At 41.3% G+C, this 19,021-nt stretch overlaps 1 protein-coding gene across 2 annotated transcripts in view; it reads right to left on the bottom strand.

The window, feature by feature from the left end:
• Nucleotides 1–19,021, bottom strand: part of ENOX1 (ecto-NOX disulfide-thiol exchanger 1) — a 691,503-nt gene that overhangs the window by 458,935 nt on the left and 213,547 nt on the right. The window lies entirely within an intron of this gene.

Raw genomic sequence — 19,021 nt, 5'->3', positions numbered from 1 at the left:
GGACTCTCTGCCCTTTTATACCATACCTGAGCATTGCAGGTGAAAAGCCAAAACCATCACAAAAAACACCTGGAGGTGCTCAATGGAACAGGGAATAATACACAGTTCCCTGCTACCACACTAGTTTACTTAAAGAGAACCTGTCAGCAGGAGTTTGCTATGTAAACTACAAACAGGGCCATAGTAGTGCTGAAATACTGATTAAAAAGATACCTGCAGTAAAGAAATCAGTTTAGTGTTTCTTGCGAGTTTCTTGAGTGTTTAAAGTTTTGCTGTAATCATGTCTTCATGCACCGTGGCAGGACCATGGGCTGGACCATGGGCTGGACCATGGGCTGGACCATGGGCTGGACCATGGGCTGGACCATGGGCTGGACCATGGGCTGGACCATGGGCTGGACCATGGGCTGGACCATGGGCTGGACCATGGGCTGTCTCTTTTCTTGTTGCTCTGGCCCCTCCGTCTCCGGACAAATATTCATGTTTGATCCCAGCCACAGATCAAACCTGCTAATGTAAATCTAAGGGTCCGTGAAAAACTTTGGCAGCATACTGATGTCTCCATGGTTGCATCCCAGTGTTCCCTGTATTTCACTGACTGTTTGCTAGGACCAAGCAGTGATTTACATTTGGGGATTTTTTGCACTTTAAAAAAAAAAAAATTTCTTTTTTCAAGAGTAAAGTAAAGTAAAATCCAAATATAAAGCAAAATCATGTTCTATACATACTACAAGTTACCTAGAAAAACACTATCTTGTCACCCACTTCAAACGCTGTAATCCTGATACAGTACAATATAACTATTACTTCGATAAGGAAATTATTATGATTATTATTCTGCAATATACATAAACTAAATGAGACTCCATAAGATGCAAAGACTTCTGAAGACTTGAAAATGCCCAATTAGTAATAAATAACCATTACCATTAAGGACGAGGAGTCTTCTGAACAGAAACACATGATCAACGCTTCCATTTTCCTTTCATCTCTCTTGAACACTGGGCTTGGTTGCCATAGCAGAGGCCCGAAATGCACATGATTTATAGAATGGCTAGTGACTGTAGGGCACTGCTGCCGTAATGGGAGACATTTCTCCTCTACATGCAGGGTAATAAAGGTAAGGCTCTTTCATACGGCACTATATAAGCACTGTACGTTGCTTAGTGTTTGTATTTCAACTACAAGGAACAAAGGAAGGGGACTTGGGAGCCCATGATCCGTGCCTTACGGTCATTCTGCTAGAATTACAACAGTAAAAAGCAAAGGCGCCAAAGGCAATAATTACCTCCACTTTTGAGAACATGCTGTTTGCTAAGTCTGCTCCAATACATAGAGTCTGGATGAGGGAAAAGCATCTAAATGTTTCCGCTGAATCAGGAAGGCTGATGGAAACACAAGTGCGTTAGCCAAGAGCACTCAGGCACCTGTACTACAAAGCAATAAAGCCCCGAGCCCATTTACACTCATAGGATATCTATTCACTGTAACATCAGTAAACGAGAGCAGCTTAATTACTAGGCGGCCCCCATGACAAAAGGCTTCTCCCTGGATTGTACACCGGTAAAAAGAAAATGCAAGAGGCCTAAACAGCATATAAGGCATGCAAGACTAGCCAGCTACAAATATAATGTATTAGCTGCTCTCTTACTTCTTGCCGTTCAGGTGGACACAGAATTTTTCAGCTACTTACTAAAGAAAACTTGTCACTTACTAAACAGTTTTCATCCATAAACCGCAGGAAATTAGCCCTATTGCCCGATTAGCAGGACTGTGGAGTCAGTAAGCCAAACCTCCGACTCCTCAATTTCCCTGACTCCCGATTCCACTGCCCGACCTCACTACTGAGCGTGTACATAAAGTGCAGCACAGATTCATCTCAACTATAAGCCTAAATCCTTAGATCAGGAATAGGACAGAAATTATAGAACATTTCATAGCTTTCCCAAATTCTTATGAAAACATTTACAGCACATCCTGCATTGTAATACTGTACCCGATGTATTCTATATTGTAGAAGACGTAGTAGGTCCATTTTACACCAACTCCACCAAAATGGACACCAACTCCAACTCCACAGCCTTGACGATGTGTCCATTACAAGTCCTGGACAGTTTCTTATCCACTAAAGCTAAACAATGTAGGCTTTTATTAAACGGCAACAAGAAGAGAGTTTAAAAATGATGAAAACTTGAAGTATATTGGAAAATCAGAAAACTATTAAAGTAATGGGCTTCAATTGCTGAAACCAAGATACTCCTTGATCCCTTAGTGGTATGTAATTTTCTAAAGATCTGATAACCGTGACACCAGCACTCAGCTCTTTGAGGCTTCTGGTGGGTACAATATCGGAGCCTGTAACGTCACTGGGACCCCTCAGGTTCGGATACAAAACAGAACAATCTTGCAATCTGTCATTCTAAATAAAACAGAACTGTTACATTGTTTGCTCGGCTATGATTAGTTTGGTGTCATTTTTACAAAGTAGCAAAATGATAGACAAAATACTTTCCCCCTTCATATTTGACATCTCCTATTCTGACATATTATGGTGCCAGAAGGATAATGGGAGAAAATAGAGCTGAAATAAAGTTGAAAAAAATAATCTTAAAATCTCATATAATCCATAGACATGTTTGACGAGCTTTATCCTTATTAATAATTCACGTAAGGCTCTTTAGCACAGGTAATTGTGACAAAAAATGCAATTAATAGAAATGTGCATTAGTGCCCAGCATGGAAACGCACTTAGGCAGAACCATTTTTAAAACTAGATGAGGCCTCCGACACACTAACATTGTAGGATAGCTAATTTAGAATGGTAAATGCGAGAGAGATGGGAGCGATGTTATACTCTATTATTGTAATATATTAGGCAGGTGCTGCGGCTCTCGTCCTCACTCCTAAACACGATTTCCTCTCTTTTGGGATCATCCTTTTGTCTGTCATGGATTTTCTCCATAAAAGATTTTATAACACAACCGGTGGGAGGGGAGAGCATTCAGCCAGATCCTATATAGTCTAATTACTCACATGGGAGATTTCATTTTCTGGCGCTAAGCAGATGTCAGAGAGAGGATTGGAAGAACCTTTTCCAGATGGGATATGGGAAAGACATCTTGCTGCTAACTTTATTGCTTTCACATGACTGACCTATTTCTCACAAATCCTTTCCAAACAATAGCAAACAGAACAAAAGATTTACGTAAACAACGCGTACAGCGCAACATTCTGTAGGGACCAAGCCCATTCAGAAGACGCGATGTATAGCATTTATGGAAGGCGCACTGAGACTTGCTAAACCTCCGATAGTAATAGAGAATTTTCTGTAAGTAAGGATTATTCATTCCAACTAATGCAGCAGCCGGGGAACTGTCCAACAAATTCTACACGGTGGACTGAAGAAATCCTAAGTTTACCCACAGAGTCCAGATTGATTGTACACTTGGCTTTTATCATTTTTATGAGTCATATGGCATCAAAGGCCAATGTTATTGGATTAAAGGGTTATTAACTTATTGCCATAGCAGCCTTTCAAGCCCTCGATAAATGGAGATAGAGCTATGAAAACAGCCAAGAGTGGTGGTACTACAAAGTTTCCATAACTCACACTAATTTCTGTACGCTGTAGAAAGATAGCAGAGAAGAGACTCTTTCAGCTATTTCTGTACCTCGTCCAGTGATCAGAGCCTGCACAGACTTATTCCCATCTCAGCCGATAAAGGCCAAGGTGGCATTAAGCCCAAGTCTTCTATTCCACTGGAAACATGAACTGGTCGTCCACTAGTCCAACTAAATGTTATTTAATACCAGTGTTTCCCAAACTCCAGTCCTCACAGCCCCCAACATGTCATGATTTCAGGATTTCCTTAGCATTACACAGGTGAACCTGTGGCACTTTGATACCTTAATAATAATATCAGAAAGTGCCACAGGTTCTCTCACCTGTGTAATACTAAGGAAATCCTGCAAACATGATGTGTTGGAGGCCGTGAGGACGAGGTTAGGGAACCGATCAACGGTAGAAAAATATCGGCAGTCATTTAAAAGGGAACCGGTCACCATGTTTTTCCCATATAAAGTAGGGCCAGCACATGTAATTTCTATGTGACAGCATTATTATTATTATGCTTTCCTTACATAGCGCCATATAGCAGTTTACATACATTATCATCCCTGTCCCCATTGGGGCTCACAATCTAAAATTCCCTATCAGTATGTCTTTGGAGTGTGGGAGGAAACAGGAGAACCCGGAGGAAGCCCACGCAAACACAGGGAGAACATACAAACTCCTTGCAGATGCTCCCTTGGTGCTATTTTAACCCAGGACCCCAGCACTACAAAACAACAGGAGGTAACCACTGAGCCACCATGCTGCCCAGCATTCTAAAATGCTGCATATAAGTCCCCAATGCGCTCTACATAGAACAAAAAATTGCGTCTATTATTTATTTATTTTTATTTTTTTTAGATCAGATGGTGCGGCACTGTTCCTGATCTGGTGCCTCCTCTCTTCTTGAAATCATCATCCTCCTTCTTGCTTTGTGTGGGTGACGCGTTCTATGTCCAGACAGTGTCCTCAGCATCACGCTGCTGCGCAGGTGCACTTCTCTCTGACCTGCCGAGGGCAGAGTAAAGTACTGTTATGTGCATGTGCGGAGAAAGGCCAAAGAACGGCAGCACATGCGTACTACATGCGTACTACAATACTTTACTCTGCAGGGCAGACAGAAGTGCGCCTGCGCAGGAAGGCGATGCAGAGGGCACTGTGTGGATGATGTACAACGCGTCATTCACACGAAGCAAGGAGAGGAGCAGCCAGATCAAAAACAGCGACGCCCACCGGACCGGACCACCCCACAGGTAAGTATAATAACAACTATTTTTGTTTTATGGAGATAACTTTAGGGACTTATATGCAGCATTCTACAGGTGCTGGCCCTATTTTATAAGGGAAAAACATGGTGACATGTTCCCTTTAACAGCCTGCTTACACAGGCAGACTGCATTCCCAATGCGCATTGAATAATCTGTAATAGATAGTTCAGTGCGCATAGGCTGCCATTGTTCTCGCCATGTTTACACGGACGATGAGCTGCCGAAAACGATGATCTTCTGTGCAGCACAAAAGATCATTTCAGCTGACGAACGAGGTACGCTTGTTCGTAATAAGCTTTCTGTGTAAATGCACCTTAACTTTCAAATGATTGTAATGTGGTATTTTCCCAAGTAATATATTAGAATTGTGCAGCATTTCTGTGCTCACCAGTGAACATTTGAGTCAACAGGGTTGAAAGCCAAATACAATTTGTATGTCAGATATCTCATAATATCTGATCACTGGGAACCCCATTGATGCGACCATCTACGATCACAAGATCAATAATTATATTGATATAGAACACATTGTGCAGCACTTTACAATTCAGAGGGTACATGTACTAAAAATAAGAGAGAGCAAAGCATAATTCAACAATTCAAACAAGGAGTGAGGGCCCTGCTCATAAGAGCAGAAAGTCCCCATACACCTTACACTAAGTTCAGCCGAACCTGCCGATATCGTCATGTTCAGCCTAGAGTCTATCATGTGTGGGGGTTACAGACAACTGATTGTTGGGGTGGAGACTGTCACGGGTGTGTCAGATGTGACAGACAGTCGCCCTGCAGTTGGTTGCAGAAGATCTCTTCATTTGGCATTACAGACACCTTCTTAGCTGTTTCACTCTAGGATCCAGCGGCTACCTCCTTCCTGCTAATTGACATCCTGGCCTGGGTGTTTAAATAGTTTCACTTTGTAGCAGGGTGGTGACGTTGATACTCACATGTTTTCTTGTGAATGCTTGGAGCTCTCAGACTGCTATCTTCCTCTGTGGTGCTAGGAGGACACTTGGGAGTTCTTTCTCTGAAGTCGGTTAAAGCTAAGCTACTTTCCCTTGTGTTTGTCTTCCTTGTTGTCTTCAGTTGTTAGTGCTCATCCCCCCTTCCCTATCCAGGGCCAAACGCTTGGGAAATACAGGGTTTAGATTCGCATGCAGCGATTGGTGAGGAACCAATATAGAGACGTTAATGGAGACAGGGTGATATCAGATCAGCCTAAGAGGTCTCCACTCCCCCTTTCCCCCTTCCCTTTGTGTTGCACTAAAGGCCCCGTCACACTTAGCGACACTGCAACGATCCCGACAACGATACGACCTGTCAGGGATCGTTGCTGATTCGCTATGTGGTCGCTGGTGAGCTGTCAAACAGGCAGGCTCACCAACAATCAGGGGAGCAGCAACATCGTGGAAAGAATCTTTCCACGATGTCCTGCTCCTGGTTACCAGCCTGCAGGAGCAGGCTGGTAACCATGATAAACATCGGGTTACTAGGGGCACACGCGCACCTAGTAACCCGTTGTTTATCATGGTTACCACTCTGCTACGGTGAGCGGGAGGTTACCGCTCACTTTAGCAGGCTCGTAACCATGATAAACAGCGGGTTACTAAGTGCGCGTGTGCCCCTAGCAACCCGATGTTTATCATGGTTACCAGCCTGATCGCTGCTCCCGCTGGTCACACACAGCGATGTGTGCTGACCAGCGGGAGGGCAACGACCAAAAAATGGTCCAGGACACTTTGCAGCGATCAGCGACCTCACAGCAGGGGCCTGATCGCTGCAAAGTGTCACACATAGTGACATCGCTGGTGAGGTCGCTGTTGCGTCACCAAAACCGTGACACAGCTGCGATTTCGCTAGCGATCTCGCTATGTGAGACGGGGGCTTTAGTCTTTCACACACGTTGCATGACAGAGACTTTGCTCAGCATGTCTGATTTCAAACTGGAGATCGCTTTGTTCTCCCGGAGATAAGACAAGTCTGGCGATGGCTCTTTCATAGAAAATACCAGAGTGCTCGTCCAAAAGAGAGCTCCCGTGCATGGGAAAAAAGGCAAAGAGCTGTGAAAAATACGGATAGAACTCAAACAAGAAAAACAGACGTCTGAATGAGCCCTTACTGTGCTGTTTCCCTTGCTTGAACTGTCTTCACTAACAGAAGAATGTTCTCCGTTAACCTGAAGCCATATAAGAACCACAGGCTGAGGGCTGCCAAGTATTCCAGAAGATGAAGGCTTCAGGCTGTCCTGTGTGTGATCCCAAGACGCTATCCAGCACATACTTCATGCATTTGTATATTAAAGTGTCAAGCTTCTAAATTTCAACAGCTGTTTAAGGTCAAACATGCGCAAGATTAGGGGGTCCCTGGCATCTTGACCTGGAAAGCCCACTGCAGTCTGGACGTAGCAAGCATAGAATGCCAAGAATATTCTGTAGCATTTCTTTGCAGATGCAAAAATAACACCACATTCTCCGCAGATCTATCCAAACATTAGAGATCTAATATTAAATTACAAAGTGTGTTTTATGGAATGTAATCTAATTTACGGCTCAGCAGAATTAAATGCTTGTCTAAACAAGACACAAGTGATCTATTACATGAAGCCAACACTTTTAGCTTTACATGCCCAAATGCCCTGTATAGCGAATATGCATTTCACGATTTTAGGAAGTGCCTAAGAAACAGACCAGCAGACTGGCAAAGTAGATTTAAAAGACGCGGAGAAAGTCAATCATCACAAAAAAAAAAATGTTGGTATTGCATTTTTATTTTTTGCAGTTTCATCTCACTTGGAATTTTTTTTCCTTCACATTTTCCAGTACACTGTGTAATAAATGGTGTCATTCAAATACACATCTCATCCCCCAAGAAAAACAAGTCCTCATGTGACTTTATCAACGGAAAAATAATAGAAAAAAGTAAAAGCTCTTGGAAAAAGGGGTGGAAAACGAAAGCGCAAGAAAGGAAAAATCAACCGTCATGAAGAGGGTAAATAGTAAACTCTAAACTAATATTGACGTGAAGGAACTCCATGATTATTTTGTGGCTCAAGTGTGCGTGCATTTTATTTATATTTTCTATTACTTTACTTGTAAAATTTAAAAAAAAATAATAATAATAATAATAATAAACTAACACTTGAGAAGGGAACAGGTCAATTTTATACATGAAATCCATGGAAGGGAGACAGTTTACAGGACCTAGCATATGATTACCTTTTCCTCTGGATACTTTAAATAATTTTAATGTCTTGAGATAAGAGTTTTGTTTTTGACGTTAGTTTTTCAATGATTAAAAATGTTGCACTTTACAGAACAAAGTGGAGATTTCTGAAATTTCATGCTGCTTAATTTTTCCTTGCGGATTTGAACCATCAAGGCAATTTTCAAATCTGCAGCATGTCAATGCTTTCAGCCTTTGCAGAGTTTTTCCCCATTTATAGGGATAAAATAAAAGTAAAAAACATAACAAAAATGCATGTAAAAACATATAAAAAAAAGCAGGGCTGTGGAGTCGGTAAGTCAAACCTCCGACTCCTCAATTTCCATGACACAGACTCCGACTCCACGACTCCCTCATACCTGGCTCATGTTCAAGTGATAAATTTACTGTAGCACAGATTCATCTCAGCTAAAAGTCTAGACCCTCAGATCAGGAATAGGACAGACATTTATAACTTTCCCAAATTCTTATGAAAAATTATTCCCCACAAACTGCATTGAACTACTGTACCCAATTTATTATAGATTTTAGGATTTGGAGTCGGTTCATTTTATACCGACTCCACTAAAATGGACACCGACTCCGACTCCACAGCCGTGAAAAAAAGCACAGATTTTACACAGCATTTTCCCCACCAGGATGTTTGCACATTTGCAACAAATTTTTATGCACCAAAAAAACAAGCGTTTGCACATACTCTTGTAGTTGATGATGAAACATTTGTATAATGCAAATAGTTACAGTAACCCATCAGTATGGGCAAGTACTTTACTGTGCATGGAAAAAAAAACATTTAAATTTTTACTTACAAAAACTAGATACAAAAATATTCTTTTAAGTAGAGTGTGTTTTTATTTGGCAATTGTATTTTTTTTTTCTTCCAGTTTCTTTACATTACGGGGAGCAGTCGTCCTTCCTGAGCTGATGCACTGCGCATTGAATAGTAGTTAGAAAACAACCTACTGATATATGGGAGAGTGTTGTGAACATTAACACAGGACCCCAGTCTGCAAGGCTGCAGTGCTAACCACTGAGCCACTGTGCTGCCCAGTAATGGAGGCTCATGAATTATCTGCCTCCAGCTGTATAACAGAATCCTGCCTGTGATAACAAACAAATGACTGCTGAAAAGTGATCTCTACCGAGCAGGAAGAGTCAGGCCCAGTGATGAAAGTGAGAAGTGCAAGATTTCAGTATTCTTTTCCGTCTTGTAATATAGATTGGACAAAAAATTAGAGAGAAAATGTTTTTTACTTTTTTTAAAATGATGTTCTTTAAAAAAAATATCTAAAAGGCAGCACGGTCACGGTCATCACTAGAAAGTCCATTTACCTGCAGATACATACAGTGGTGTGTTTGTCACACTTAAATGTTTCAGATCGCAAAACAAATTTAAATATTAGACAACGATAACACAAGTAAACACGGAATGCAGTTTTTAAATGAAGGCCTTTACTATTAAGGGAAAAAGAAATCCAAACCTACAGGGCCCTGTGTGAAAAAGTGATTGGGCCCCCATCTTAAAACATAAATTAACTATGGTTTATCACATAGTTGGAAAGCGGATTTCAATTTCCCTAGCCACACACAGGCCTGATTACTGCCACACCTGTTCTCAATCAAGAAATCATTTATATAGGACCTGCCTGACAAAGTGAAGTAGACCAAAAGATCCACAAAAGCTAGACATCATGCTGCGATCCAAAGAAACTCAGGAACAAATGAGAAACAAAGTAATTGAGATCCATCAGTCTGGAAAAGATTATAAAGCAGTTTCTAAAGCTTTGGGACTACAGTGAACCACAGTGAGAGCAATTATCCACAAATGGCGAAAACATGGAACAGGAGTGAACCTTCTCCGGAGTGGCCAGCCAATCAAAATTACCCCAGGAGCACAGCGACGACTCATCCAAGGGAGTCACAAAAGACCCCACAACAAAATCAAAGAACTGCACCTCACTTGCCTCAGTTAAGGTCAGTGTTCATGACTTCACCATAAGAAAGAGACTGGGCAAAAATGGAATGCATGGCAGAGAGTTTCAAGACGAAAACGACTGCTGAGCAAAAAGAACTTAAAAGGCTCATCACAGTTTTGCCAGAAAACATCTTGATGATGATCGCCAAGACGTTTTGGGAGAATATTCTGTGGACTGAGGAGACAAAAGTTGAACCTTTTGGAAGGTGTATGTCCAATTACATCTGGCATAGAACACAGCACTTCAGAAAAGGAACATCATACCAACAGTAAAATATAATGATGGTAGTGTGATGGTCTGGGGCTGTTTTGCTACTTCGGGACCTGGAAGACTTGCTGTTGTAAATGGTACCATGAATTCTGCTGTCTACAAAAAAAAGCCTGAGGGAGAATGTCCAGCCATCTGTTCATGACCTCAAGCTGAAGTACTCTTGGGTTATGCAGCAGGATAATGATCCAAAACACACCAGCAAGTCCACCTCTGAATGGCTTAAGAAAAACAAAATTAAGACTTTTGATTGGCCTAGTCAAAGTCCCGACCATAATCCAATTGAGATGCTGTGGCATGACCTTAAAGGCTCATGCTCAGAAACCCTCCAATGTGGCTGAAATTACAACAACTTTGCAAAGATGAGTGGGTCAAAATTCCTCCAGAGAATTTTAAAAGATTCATTGCCAGTTACCGCAAACGCTTGACTGCAGTTGTTGCTGCTAAGGGTGGCCCCACCAGTTATTAGGTTTAGGAAGCAATCGCTTTTTCACACAGGGCCCTGTACGCTTGGATTTCTTTTTCCCTTAATAATAAAGACCTTCATTTAAAAACTGTATTTTGGGTTTACTTGTGTTATCTTTGACTAAAATTTAAAACTTGTTTTGTGATCTGAAATATTTAAGCATGACAAACATGCAAAAGAATAATAAATCGTGAAGGAGGCAAACACTTTTTCATACCTCTGTATATATCTGCAGGTAAATGGCATTAAAACTGTGTACCTGGCTAACTGGAAGTGCGGCTATACAGAGAAAACAAGTTAATCAAGGTGTAATCTCCATTAGAAGCGGTCTCTGAGCTTAGCTATTATCATGCCCAGGCACTTTCAATGACAGCCTGACTGCAGTGTGTGCGCAAAGAACGAGCTGTCAGTCAAATTGCCTGGGCGTGATATCAGCCAGGCTCCCAGTACATGGAGCACAGATGTAATCACTCCCCTTCTCCTGAACCAGCTCTGAGGACTCAGAAAAACTCATTCCATTGGGATTACCATTTAGTTTTCTCTGTGTAGCCGCACTTACAGTCAGCTGGCTACACATGGTTTTAATGCCATTTTCCTGCACATTAACAATGTATCTGCATATAAATAGCATTTCTGATGATTCCATTGTTGCAGGGAGGTAAACGAAAGGTCGTTGTTCTGGTGGTTCTTTTGACTCTGATTTTATGTTTTATCAACTTTCCTACTGTTAGACCAGTTATTTTTAATCTTTGACACACGTTTTAGTACCACGTTTGGAAAGATCTCCAAAAGTTTTTTTTTTCTGTTAGTAGGGTCAACCCTCCTAAGCCGTCTATACAGGCAAGTAGGTCATAGGAAGCTGAATAAAATTATATATTGATATCTATGAGATGATATTATTCCTGATAAATCCATATTTTTCTTAATATATAAATGATCTGTTAAGATCTATGGGCCGCACATAGATCTCCCCAAGATTCTGCCTCCACAGCTCATTATAAATGAACGGGGGCATTACCAGTGACATGTAATGAATGACAGTCTACTCTCTTGATCTACATGTCTCACACTGATCATGCCCCTTTTATTTAAAATAAGAAAATTCTCAGGAAGATCTGTGTCCAGCCCAAAGATCTCAACAGCTTATTTACATATGCTCACCCACCATAACTCACCACTTTACACTAGAATTTTGAGTGGTCATCTGAAAGAGGCTTTACTGTATATTGTTGTGGAAAAAAGAACTTTTCAATAGAAGCTCAGTAACTTTGGCAGCCGCAGTGTGTCTCTGGCTACATTCTTTGTGTTTAAGGCACATGGAGATAAAAGCAAGCTTTCATCAAAGTGCGATGCTGTGTATAGTACCTTTCTTGTCATTGGGTTCAATTGCCGTCACAAAATCCATGTTTCATGCAGGAAGTGTGCTTTGATCCCTGCTAAGATGACTTTCCCTAAGTCATATAGTAATAAGAAGCAATGCAGTGATTCGCAGGAAGTCTTCTGTAACATGATAGCAGTGAAGTGTTTAATGTCTGAAGATACAGAAGATATCTGCACATGTACTTTCTCCACTACAAACAAACTGCAGGTTTACTAACGTGTGACTTGCTGCAGAATCACACAGCCCCGATGGTTAAAAGGGTTTTCTCATAAACAAATATTAATTGACCATATTAGATCAGGCTAAACATAATCATCAATTCACAGAATTGAAAAAAAAAACTTGCGTGTGTAGATATTGCTGCCCTGCTGTCCATCTCACTCTACATTAAATCGTCCTTCTCATAGGGGATGTGTGCTTTGTGTGCATTCACACTGGCCGATTATGCAGAATGAGCATTCCCAAGAATGTTTTTTTCCCCAATAATTAGCCTGTGTAAACAGGCTAGTTCGTCGGGTGAAAGGATTTTTAAGCTTGCTTAAAGGCAACCTGTCACCTTAGAAAATGCTATTTAACTACAGATACTTGGCAGTCAAGTTATAATGCTGCCCGTGGTGGCTGTAAGAACTTGGTTTCACAGCTCACTTTGCAGCGCATCTGCACAGAGTCGTCTGTCAATCAAAGTGACAGCGGTGAGAGCATTGACTGCAGCCGCTCAGTGCATGTCCCCAAGCCTGAAAGCCAATGGCTCCTGGGGATAAATGAGTTTATTTTCTTGCAGTAGTTGTACTTTCAGTAAGTGGGCCAGGCAGCATTGTAACGCTATGAACCAGCAGATTAACCCCATATCTGCAGGTAGATAGTGACTTCTGGAGCAACAGGTTCCCTTTAAAAATCTTTGTTTTCAGCAGAATATCGCCCTGTATAAGCAGAACATGCTGTCGAGAACAAGGGTATTCTATACACACAGAACAACTGTGTTAATGATCATTATCTGAACATGGAAATTAACAGGTAATTAAACAACTGTCAATAGCCTTTTATGTAGCCGATCGGTGGTCATTAAACAGCTGACATCATCCAGTATAAAAGCTAGGCAGACCATCTGATCTAACAGTACCAACAAGAAAAAGAGGATGACTGAGAACAACTAACAAGGCTACTTGTTGTATTAAAAAATATATATGATTTTACTATTGAATAACTTGAATAGTGAATACAAGCTCCAAAGTTTGCAGAGACGGATGAGTTCTGATCTTACAGCCCTTCAAAACACAGTAAACGTTCACCCACATAACAGGCACCATTTAAATGATAAATGTCAGAAATATATTAAGACATCCAGTTAATCAAATGATAATCATAGACTAGGTGTCAGACCAAATGGTATAAATAACTAACGAATAAAGCCCCCAGTAACAGTAACTCATAGTGGATGGACATATAATTTACAAGTAGATTATTAGAAGTCACTCATGTACAAATAACTACTAAAATCCAATCAATACCTTTGGACATAATAGCCTGCATGGGGGGATAAATAGATCAATGCGGGTTTCGCCACACCAATGCGGTTTTGTCAGGAGGGCTGGTAATATGTGTGTCACTGGTGCATGGTGCACATAACGTGTGACTTCACCCTTTTCATATCACGGGGTGAAATTTGCAACAAAATCCATATGTTACAGATGTGGATTCTGCTTTGGAAATAAAACATATATTTCTGCATCAAACCCAAAATGCGTACATTTACCATAAAAGGAAATCAATAGGAATGAAAATAAAGAAAGAAAAGGAAATGAAAAGCAAGCCAGGAGGTGCTATAAGTAGTGGTAACAGCGATATCTCAACAAGGAAGATGTTCTTAAAAAGGATTACACTTTAGAAATTTCTTAGTGACTACTGAAGTACAAATCAGACAGATGATCTCTACGTTTTTGTGGGGGGGGGGGGCAGGTTGAAGGGGTATTCCAGTTTCTATATATTACCACCTATTCTTCCTTGGCACTCTCTCCATCACAAGATACGCATAGATCTGTCACTCCATTCACTGTTAATTGGAGTAAGGATGTGCCATAGACTTGGAAACAAACAGCGGAGAGCATGCGCAACCTCCCACTCCATTCAACTCCTTTAAGCAGTAATGTGGCCAGGAGAGAACCGAGGGAGAACATGGACATCAGTAGGGGGGTCCCATTGGTGGGACTCATACCGATCTAACAATTATTACCTATGCAGTAAATTGTGAGAATTATGGAGAGCGGAATATCAATTTAATCTAGAATCTGGTCAGGATAGATGCTGGTCTCACTTATTCACACAACTTCAAACACCTTGGTCCTTCAAATATGCTTGGAAAATAATTTTTAGCTAGTTTTCAGGATGTCTTAAAGCACCACTCCAGCGTTTTGTTTTTTTGTTTTTTTTTCACTGCTGGATTGGTGTTTTAAACACAAGTCCCCTTTACCCAGTCATATACTCACCCTCCGGCGTCTTCACCATTTTTCGGCACTGCTCAGTGCCATGTGTGACCAGCTTCTGAGGGGCCGGAAGTTAGAAGTTACATCACAAGCTCTCAATGTAAGTCTATTAAGAGTCAGAATGAGGCCAGAACGAGGCTCTCATAGACTTGCATTGATTAGTGACCTCCGCGTAGCTCCATGAAACACTGGAGCAGCCGACAGGTCACATACTGCAGGAGACGGATCGGAGAACCAGCAAAAACAGATACAAATGCCGGAAGGAGAGTATCACACAGGGGGCAGGAGACTTGGATTTACAGCACCACTCCAGCAGTGAATTAAAAATAAACGGAGTGGTGCTTTAACAGTAGAGTTGAGCAGATAAACTCAAAGGAGCCTGTTCCAGCATCCACGTCGGTAGTAAGTCATACGTGCATCACACGGCAACAATGATATTGCACCGGGTCTACTAATCAGAAAATATGCCAGGGATGCCAGCAGGAAAGATGAGGTTTGCAGGGCTTTGGTCCAGCATCCACGCACAACCAACTTGGTTACTGGACTAGGGTTCCTGCAAATCTTTTTGCTCAACTCCAGCAAACAATGGTCATACGTTAGAAAATCAGGAGTGCCACAAGTAGTTTGTATGTAACCTTTTCTAGTTTTTTATTTTACCTTTTTCTCTATTCTATTCTATAGCAGCTGCCAACTTTTCTAGTGACAACAGAATCTGAAGGCACATTGGGTGTCACTTCAGAACGAACAACCAAAGACCAACTGTTACCCTGCCGCTGATGGAACCTCCTGACAATATGACAGTTGGTGTCGGTGGCTGAACAGAAAAGTGCCAATAACTGCAAGTATAAAAAAACATAATCAACAAACCAAGACGACCTTCTGATTTAGTAACATATGGTCGTTTGGGTTGAAATCATCTTAAAAGAGGGAATCTGTGTAAAAGGAGCTAAGCTGTGTTTCTTTAGACGCAATGTCTGTCAGACAGGCTTGCAACAGGTAATTGATAGGAGCAATTGAAGGACAGCTATGGGTAATTTCTCTACTCTTCCATTTTTGACATTTTGCCCATAATCTTTCGCCTAAAACTCATCGCAGTTTAACACGACGGCTGTTTTTGTTTATAAGCCATCATGTTTCCAGATAAGGAAAATCTATCAATCCCTAAGGACACACTCCAGGCTCACAAATACAGCAGCCTCGGCAAATGTGGATCCTGAGAGCGACATTCAGAGACCAAAGGGAGACCTCCCATAATACCCAGTCTGAGCCCATCCTCCGCTAAGGTACATACAATGCATTATATAGGCTGGAAGACCACTGTACACATAGAAACCGAAATATGCCAAAATGCCAGCGTACCAGGGATACTCCACAACCAGAACAAACTCTTTCCCAATACAATGCAATTAAAGTGAAGCAACACGTCAGAAAAAGAACATTTCATGCTCTCTATAGGAAAAAAAAAGCCTATTTTAACATTTCCTTTACTATGAAGAAAACGATCTCCCATTCTATGCCAGAATGACTATATTAAACGTGCTATCAACTTTATCCATCACAGTAAAATGGTTCTCTCTCACTGGAGATGCGCTATTAATAATTAATACAGGTATCTATCATAATTAAACCCTCTCAGGAAATTTAGATGCCCAACATCACATGAATCTCATACAATGCCTGCAGCAAAATTAATGTCCATAGCTGCTACTGAAATTTCATTAAATTAAATCTAATTATTTCTTGTATTGTAAGCTTCTATCATCTATTTTTAGAGACAAAGGGCTTGGCTTACTTAAAGGGACAATAAATATGAAGGTTTTGTCTCTGGTCGCTGTACTAATCTAATGTTCCATCTTATCATCCATTTAAGTCTCGGAAGAGAATAGAGATGAAGTTTTGCCCAAACTGCGCTGACCAACCTGTACTTCCATCCAGAGCTACATTCACAGTTCTGCAGACTTTCCCTGCATCCACTATTGCTCAATGTGTGCAGAGCTGACTCTGAAAATTGGGGCTCATCCACACGACCGATTTTTCGGGTTCATGGAGAAATTTAAAAAAAAAAAGCTTATCCACCTTTTCCATTTTGACAGTCTGTGAAAATCGGACCACACTCTAATGTTATCTGAGTGAATTTTTCATGGAACCATTGACCTCTATTGCAGATTTTGATACAATACTCAGATCAAAATCGAACAGGTCTCCGCAATTTGAGGACCTCTTTGAGTGTGAAAATCCACAAACATGTGAATGACCCTTTAGCATTGTCGGAAGAGGAATAATTGGAAAATTAAAGGGGGTAAGGAAACTAAAGGTTGCATTTAGATCAGCTGACAACTAAACAACCTACTATCAGCTACATAGTAGCCGATCAGCGGTCCTTTAATAGCCTAGACGGACAGCACTTTAACAATCATATGATAGCACAATGGAATATCAAGGTTGTCTGCAGCACATGCCCTGTTTACACAGTAGGATATGCTGACAATAATTATCATTAATAAACATTTGAGTGGTTTGCTTGTTCGTCAGGCGAAACGTCGGGAAACGATTGCAATAATCGGAAAGTGTAGACGCACCACAAGATACCCCTGCTTTATAGTATATTAGTACAGCTCTGTCACACAATTTGTTAACTGCTCAGTCCCGGAGATTTCCTTCTCCTGGTGAAGATGAAAATCTGTCACAGGAATCTGCTCTGAACTTAAGCATAGTTCACACATATCATTGCTTCTTTGGTCTGTCAAAAACTGACCGTTTTTCCATTGGTCTGCTCAATCAGATTTATTTAATTTATTTTACAAACTTACATAGCGCCATTAATTCCACAGCGCTTTACAGACATTATGGGCACTGTCCACATTGGGCTCACAATCTAAATTCTCTATCAGTATGTCTTTGGAGTGTGGGAGGAAACCGGAGAACCGGAGGAAACCCACGCAAACACGGGGAGAACATACAAACTCCTTGCAGATGTTGTCCTTGGTGGGATTTAAACCCAGGACTCCAGCGCTGCAAGGCTGCACTGCTAACCACTGAGCCATCGTGCTGGCCATAGATTTAAATCCATTTTTGGGCTGTGTCAGTTTTTACCATTCGTGTGTGTTTCACCTTTGTTAAATGCAAAACAAAAAAAAAAGATGGAAGTTTATCAAGCTCCTCCTAGCTACCAAACAGTGACAGACAGCACAAACATGCAACATGGATGTCAGGTTTGATTTTTTGGAGAACCCATTCACTTGAATGGGCAGGTTATGTCCAAAAGTTGGACCAGAGTAGGATGCCTTTCAGCTGTGAAAAGAAACATAGAATATATTGAGTTAATAAAAATACGGACAGCACACAAACGACAAAAACAGACTAAGGACTGATTAACCCCTTAGCGGCTGTGCCAATTTTAACCTCAAAGGGAATCTGTCACCACATGTGATCTATCTAAACTATTAATCTGGCCATACAGGTTATAGACTGCTGAGGAGAGTCATCCCTGTATACCTGATATCATATGTATTTTTGGGGATGAATCATCTTTTATCACTTTATATGAAAGACCTCTTCCAGGCTCTGGGGAGGACGCTGCCTGGAAGATAACTCTGCCTCCGGAGATTATTTTACATGAAGGGAAATTTCTGTTTCCAGCGGTTTAGGCACAGTGGGGCTCAGAAGGAGGGGACATTAGGAGCGCAGATTTCACTGGATTTTATATGAGAAGATGGGAGCCATGTCGCTTTTTCAGAGTGTTTATTCTACAGGTAACATGGGCACCCCTACATTTCCAGTGACCGATGATGGACCCGAGTTGGTGCTGGTTTTGTGTGGGATAAGTTAGGGTTTTTATTGGTAACATTTTGGGGTACATAACTTTTTTTCATCACTTTCAGTATAAGGCAGGATCACATTCTTATGTTCTACGCTGAGCACTTACGTCGGGGTTTCCAAGTAAATCCCACAAAAAATGCGATTCAGATAAAACCACAACGGAGTACTCACTCTAATGAGGCAGATGGTGACACTTTGTACGCCTTTTGCTGTGTGTTCTGGTGGTATCCATCTTTTTAGGCGTTCACAGAACTGTGGTCGACCACACTTCTGCGATAAAGACACCTAAAATGATGGGACACCACTGGAAAGGAGACCAGACGGAGTCCAAGAGGACTCCAAGTGCCTCATAAGTGAGTAGTTCCATCAGGGGTTTCGTCTGAATCGCTTTTTTTGGATTAGCATGGAAACCTCGACATAAGCGCTCAGCAGAGAGTGCAGGATAAATGTGATCCAAGTCTGGTTCTGATTTTTTGGGAGGTAGAATGAACAAATAGACAGCAGTATAAGATGACTTTATTCTTTGAGTCTGTGC

This window comes from Phyllobates terribilis, unplaced genomic scaffold (genome assembly GCF_046119375.1).
Source record: "Phyllobates terribilis strain yellow unplaced genomic scaffold, ASM4611937v1 Scaffold_2__4_contigs__length_985480577, whole genome shotgun sequence".
Taxonomy (NCBI): domain Eukaryota; kingdom Metazoa; phylum Chordata; class Amphibia; order Anura; family Dendrobatidae; genus Phyllobates; species Phyllobates terribilis.
The sequence above is the reverse complement of the archived record's forward strand: the minus strand, read 5'-3'. Positions and strand labels throughout refer to the sequence as shown.